The sequence below is a fragment of the Lotus japonicus genome, chromosome 2, assembly GCF_012489685.1.
Source record: "Lotus japonicus ecotype B-129 chromosome 2, LjGifu_v1.2".
Classification (NCBI taxonomy): domain Eukaryota; kingdom Viridiplantae; phylum Streptophyta; class Magnoliopsida; order Fabales; family Fabaceae; genus Lotus; species Lotus japonicus.
In genome coordinates this window covers 39,655,502-39,662,684 of record NC_080042.1, presented here as the reverse complement: position 1 = coordinate 39,662,684, position 7,183 = coordinate 39,655,502, and the positions used below count along the sequence as shown (strand labels likewise).

The window sequence follows — 7,183 nt, the reverse complement described above, 5'->3', positions numbered from 1 at the left end:
AACGGTAGAAAGGGGGGGGGGGTTTGAATAACGTTTTCAGTATAAAACTTCCACCTTAAAGATTTTGACAAATCTTTCGAGAACTTAAGTGCTAAAGATAAGAGATAGAAAAGCACACAAGGATTTTATCCTGGTTCACTTGATAAATCACTCAAGCTACTCCAGTCCACCCGTTAAGGTGATTTCTTCCTTCTTAGAATGAAGGCAATCCACTAATCAGGTAAGAGTTACAACTGCACTTGAAACCTACAAGTGACTAACAATTACACTGACTTAGCTCACACTAAGATTCACTCTCTTAGTCTTCTCTAGGATCCGATCAACCTTGATCTCCTAAAGGAACTAAACAAACTGTTTATCAAAGAATTGTTTACAAGAGATTTGCTTCTAAAAAGCTAATAGTAAACTCAATGAATTTCAGATGAAAGAAAGCTTAGAAGAATTTAAGTTTGTCTTGCGCGTATGTGAATGCTTCTAGCCGTTTCTTTCAGTCTTCAGCCTCTTTATATACTCCAAGGATTAGGGTTGAGCGGTGCATGGGAAATGCTACCGTTGGAGGGCAGTTCTGGAAAATCCAGCTTCTGCTGTGTCTGAGACTGTTAGGTAGGTCGTCAGGATAGTACATATGCTTTTGTACTTGGATAGCGACGCGACCTTTAAACCTAGGAGACTTCTGATCAGGGGAATGCTTCATATTGGAACTTGTGAAGCCGGTTGATCAGAGTCAGAGGGAAAGCCCAGATCCTCGGACCATTGTTTCTTCTGATTCTGAACTCAGAGGGAAGAACATGGTCTTCAGAGTATCTTGCTTCTGGACATCAGAACTTCACTAATCAGCTTCTGGATCTTCAGAGTCTTCTACACCATCAGAACATCTGAGCCTTCAGTGTTTCTTGGTTATCAGACTTTCTGGATCTTCAGAGCTTCTCGTGACTGAGTCCACATCAGAGTTTGTATAACTTCAGACCTTCTGAAGCTTTTCCACTGTTCATACTGAACATAGTGAATGCGAAAGCGTTGCTTGGGTAGCTCTTTATACACAGTGCTTCTGATTTGTGTGAGATTGAGTTGAGGTCAGAGCCTGTAAATAGCACACTCAGAAAAACACGTTAGAGTACCACAATTGTTCATATCAAAAGGTCAACTTATAATCATCAAAACATAGAGTTGTACTGCTAGATCAAAACTTTGATCTTACAGAGCGTTATGACCAGCTTGAATACTGGCCTTCATATCAAACTCCACCATATAGTAGCAGAAGTAAATGACTTAAAAAGCTGCCTAATCGTCAGAAAGAAAAAAACATTAGAACATGAAGTGGGGTTTCAAGAAATAAAAAAAATAAATAACACTTCAGACAAACCCATAATTTGCATACACAAAAAAAAAGATCAAATTAATAAAGCATGCAAATAATTATTTCCATTCCATGGTCATAAGTGTAAAAGATTGAAACTATTCTTTGCTCAAAGATGATATCCAACTCTTCTATATGTATGTATTTACTTTGTAAACCCTTAGGATTTGGGTGTCATCACTTTGGTCTCTCTTGTGTATGAGGAAGCATGTATGAGAAGCTAAATAATTAGAGAACATTTCCAAACACGCAATAGCAAAACCAAATCTGATTTAAGAGAATGATATGTATATACCTTATTGAGGAATCATACAAGGGCGTGGGATGTGAACCCTTCCATACTATCAATAGCTTTTCTGGCACAATACACAACATGGATCTGCATAAACAAAAGCACATGAGTTGAATATGGAATCTGCCAATATTACAAACTTGAGAAGTCCTTTTATAGAGAAATGCAAAAGAGAAAGATACTTCTTTCCAGCTCAACAGAGACGTAGCACTTATGCAAAAACGAGTCAGGGCACAAGTCAGAGGAGGCTCTGGTAGCAACAGGCAATCCGGTTATGGAAAACTCCAAAGAATCATCCTGACCCAGGCCAGCACCGATAGCTATTCCTTGTCGCACCACTGTCTCACTTGAAGCTAACGGTTGTTCCCCACTCGGCAACGCTCCCATCTCAGACTCAGCCGTCTCTTGGACCTCTGTTTCATCCAAACCCAAAATGGAGGAATTGATTCCTTCTTGCGATTGAAAAGAGAATCCCAAGGTCTCTCCCCCCTGTCTCGTGAAGACATAGTCACAGGATTGAGGTCCAACTCTATGCTCACTTTCACTAATTTGATTGTCATTTATGGGGATTGTCAACATATTTTAAATGGTAAAATATTAGTTATTTTCATTGATGACATAATTAATATAGGGAATACTAATGAAATTATTTACATTGAAAAAAGTCAATCATCATATTACCCAATAATTCTCATTTATGCCAATGTTTTCCGTTGAATTCTGGTCAAAGTGTTGTGTATTATTTCCTTTAGTTGGCTAATACCATAAATAAATGGTATTCATCTATAAAAGAATGGTACGAAGCTGGAAATATAGAGCAACTGAGAGTAACCAGGTTTTCCTTTCCTTGGTCTCAACTCTCTTTTCATTTTTTTTTTGATAAACTCTCTTCTGGGTAATATTTTGTGAAGGCTCCATTCGGTATGTCTGGGTTAGATCGTAGTTGTGTAAACCCTTGGGAGAAAAACCGATAGTTAAAAATTGCACCTAGGTTCGCCGAAAATTGCGTCAGGGCAGTGGTTTGTCACGGCACAACAATTTCTCTCAATTTCCAACAATAATCACTACTAAAAAAAAGTAAATCAGAGGGGTGAAATCTTCGCTAAACACTTCAAAATCCCTTGCTAAACAATCAACTGCGGAATTTGCGATAGAATTGAATCCGTGCATAAACTACCGATGTTGATTTTTTTTTGTGTAAGATAGGTGTCTTCCTACGGAGGCAATCCTATTCGAGCCGGGAACATCCACATCATGGTGGGACTAACTGATCACCCAGGAGAAGTTTTTTCCATCAACAAGACTCGAACTCGATACCTTACATAAGGGAAATGAAGCATATATGAACCAACCACCTGTGTAGAAACTGGTGTTGATAAATATATAGCGAGAGATATTTTGAGATAAAATTAAACTCAACCCAAATACGGACTTGAATAAAGGAAAGACTGTTAAAAGCAGATGATCTATTGTTGCCGGAGCAGGCTTCAACTTGTATATATTATGAATAGATTAGATGTATGATGTTCAGCATCTTCACTGGTCACAATTTCATTTGATAACTATCATAATATAGGTTTCATTTGATAACTTCTATCTATTCTTTTAATGCTCCTCCAGGAGTTGTTATGACTTGAACTTAAGATATCTATCTACCAATATATCTACATCCATCTGATCTGAACCACCAGAGCAAAGCTCCACTAGTTGTCATATTTATTGTTATCATGTGGACTCCATGTAGCTACCACATGACTATCTGAATTATGTTTATAGCAGGCTTTAACTATAAATTGTTCCTCAGTCTAGTCTGGTTACTTGCGTCCTTTAATTAAAAGCGTGATTTCAAACTGCAGTTGTGTCTCAGCCATTGAGTTTGCGTGTATTTAATTTGTCTCTAATCCATACAATTTGCGATCACAATACTGTTATAAGGACTTCAAAAACTTAGATATTGTAATTTGTAACCACAATTGCAGTTGCGGATGACAATTTAAACTCACTATAGAAACAGAAACCTGCTAGTCAGGTGAGAATGAAAGTGTTCTGGGGCAAGGAAAACCCTTCCCGGACGACCCCCGTCCCACGAGAGGTGTACATACCACTCCGCAAGATCGATAATCCCGCACAACCGATTACGGAGACGACCGCCACTATACAAACAGGGACGATCATCTAAAGAGCATACCGAGTAATGGTCAGATACGAGCAAAGTGAAGAACACCCCTTGGGACGATTAGGCCACCCAGGACGAAACCGCATCTGGGGACGACGGGTCCCCCACCCGACCGAGACGGGCCGATTGAAGAACAAGTGACTTCGTGGCACTTTGAGAAAGATCTAGTCAACTTTCCCATCGCGGGCTCCACAACCAGCACATCTCGAGGTCAGGTAGTGGGTTACGAGGAACCCTGAGCCGTAGGATCTCTGAGAGTGACAGGCGCCACAGGTGGATCCAACGGTGGTAGAACGAGGGGAAACCCAAATGCCCGAGGCACTCATGACGTCCCTTCACGGGCTGGGACCCTCCCTTCAGAACTCCAGGAGTTTAAAAGGCCTCAAGTTTCCAGAAGTCAAGGTATCTCTCTCTCACTATCTTCACACACAAAATATATCCAAGGTGGCTCTCAACTAACTTGAGCTTCGGAGTGCTTTGCAGGACCCCCTCCTGGGACGGTGACCTCAACCCAACCTTTCTCTACCAGCCTCACAACTTCTTCTCCGTTCTCCGTACGATCAAGGGTTCTCCCTGATCATTGGCGCCGTCTGTGGGGAACAGTGAAATTTCTTCCTACCCATCGTGTCTAAAAGCCATCTGCTTTTCCTTCCGCCAAACATGGTAGAGACCCGTGCCACTTCCAGACGACAGAATACCCTAGAGGGCCACGTCGAGACACTTGACGAAGGCCAACAACACCCTCCAGCTCCCCCGGGACCAGTGGGAGCAACTCCTCCAACTCCGCCGCGGAATCGAGCCGCAAAGCAACAGACCATCGTCCCGAATGCCACCCTCGAGGCTCTTCAACGCCTCGAAGGACGCATTCGGGCCATGGAGCAGGATCAGGTCGCAGTAGACGAATAGGAACAATAGTACCGTTTTCAAGACTCAATCGGAGTTCCAATTTCTCCGGGGCCGAATCATGCAGCTGGAGGGTCGAGATGAAGGTTCAAGACAACAAACCCAAAGGTCCCCAGATCGAGAAACGGGAAGGGACCGGCGCACACCTTCAATCCGAGATGAACCGTCACATCACCGGGATAAACGACGACAGGAGCATGTAACGAGAAACCAACGCCAAATCTCCCCTCAGCAAAGTGTATCCAGACGAAGAAGCGTCTCCCCGACCCGAATGAATATAGGTGCTCTAGTGGCCTTACCACCACCCATGACTGGACCTCTATCTCCAGAAATCATGATGCATCCTTTTCCCCCGGGTTGGTCTCGTCCCAAGATAAAACTCTACGAGGGAGATACCGACCCGAAGGAACATATCAACTGTAACACCCCGATTTCGGTGGCGTCACTTTAGTAACCAAAAATAAACTTAATGCGGAAAAACGTGAATATATTTTTTTTTTATATTATAAACATAGACAAGACTGAAGTAAATAAAACCCAAAAGCGAAAATCAACAGAACAAATATACAATATATATAACAACCCCCGCTGTAAGTAGCAACCTCGTCACGAGTAACCTCCAGTGACGGAAAGTAGAAAGTGAAGCGCCCGTAGGCAATATATACAAACCAAATATAAAGGTGAAGTGTCCGCAACTTCATCCCTCAAAACTGAGAATAAGCTGGCCCAATGGCCTGAAAAGAAGACCTCCTAAGTCCAACCAACTCTCTGTGATTCCCGTAAGGAAACCACACAAAAAGCTATAGGTGAGAAACTACTCTGTCCCAATGGAAACAAATGACAGTCAGAGCTACGACTCTATTCCTACACTAATCCTATCTCGAGGAGCTCACACCAGCACTAAAACCTACATGCTAGCATGATCGTCGTCTGAATCCGAATCCAGAATGACCAAGTCTATGTACACTACCCGTCCTCCTCTCGCCATAGCGATACGCTCCGGTGCTGGACTCACGGGCTTAGGGCCCGATCCATGATCATCTATAACAGCAACGGTCGGTGAACTGGACTTTGAAGAAGGCACTCCCTCTGGCTCCTCCTCTGAGGGATCCTCCTCATCCGAAGATAACGGTGGTGGTGGTGGTCCTCCTGCTCCTGGTCCGCAATGCACACCTGGTGGCAAGTTGAAACTGACAGTGCATCTCCGCAGCACTCCTAACGTCAAGTATCCTACCCTATCTACATGGTCCTCCATAATCCGCCCCGAGTACGTCGCTCGATGGCTAGCGAGGTCAACCACCCACGAACCGGGGTCGTCCTGGTCAATCATCTCGTATCTAATCCCCCCCGAAGGGTGGACCATTGTGAACCAGTCTGCAATGGACATCTGACAAAGGGCGTTGTCCGCCAAAACACACACAGAAGACGCGAGGGTCAACTCCAAAGAATTATGTAAGTAATAAACCCAATAGGTACAGATAAGAAATAGCCACTTAGGCTTATAGCTAGAGATAACATCCTAGGGTTGCATATTCCACAATGAATGTAAACAACAATAATAGCAAATAGCATGCATCAAATAGGATTATCACTTATCAAACACACTCAACAACTAAGTCAGTATGCATGTTGCATGCAATGATATGGCGGTTAACCTAGTTAACCAAATGCATTCCGGAACTGAGGACATCAAACGGATCAGCCCTAACACCAGCCACGGTGGGACCATTTCGGCCCGCGAGCCTCTTACTCCAACAACAACGGTAGTCAGATTAGCCGTAACCTGTAGGTCTGCCATTTCGATCAGCTACAAGAGTCGTCTACAAACGCTCTTACACGGAAATCCGGGTCTTATGACCATTTTGGAATCCGACGAGGTTCGAAGTACGTCTCGTGTTAATACCTCATTAATGTTGCATGAATGCAGTATGATTAGTCAAACAACGTCTGTGACCTCACTCGACACGTCGCCACGTGTTCTAGCTAAATTAATGTCTCTAAAAGCTTACCTTAAGGTAACAGTCGATTCTGCGACAAAAGACACATCTCTACAACAACACATAACTCATGATGATTTCCAAATCATCCGACTCATCTCCATCCGATGGTCACAACTGCTCAACGAGCAAAGAGTATCACATACTCGGAAACTATCAATTTCCCGGACTTATCCCCCGGATAGCCCAACAACACCACTGCTCCCAGAGCACAAGAGCATCAACATACTCAGAACTTATCAATCTCCTCAATACTTGGATCCGACGACACTTCTCGTTTTCCAAAACTAAGATTTGCATCCAAAGCTTCCTTTCGTGTTTATTATCATTATATGAAGATTTAGAGGTTGTTTAATGTCTTATGAGTTTTCTTTACAAAATAATATCCTTTTAGTCTTATCGCAAGTCTTATCAGTTCTCGGGATCTCCAAATCCCAAATGACTCCAGAGAATGTCTC

The 7,183-nt window shown here is 43.0% G+C and overlaps 1 long non-coding RNA gene across 1 annotated transcript; it reads right to left on the bottom strand.

The window, feature by feature from the left end:
- Positions 1 to 284: 284 nt before the first annotated feature.
- On the bottom strand, positions 285 to 2,347 carry LOC130735381 (uncharacterized). The gene is made up of 3 exons (XR_009018426.1): positions 1,832 to 2,347; positions 1,653 to 1,736; positions 285 to 1,281 (listed from the first exon to the last, which is right to left on the bottom strand). It is a non-coding gene; the product is annotated as an uncharacterized LOC130735381 (long non-coding RNA).
- Positions 2,348 to 7,183: the final 4,836 nt, after the last annotated feature.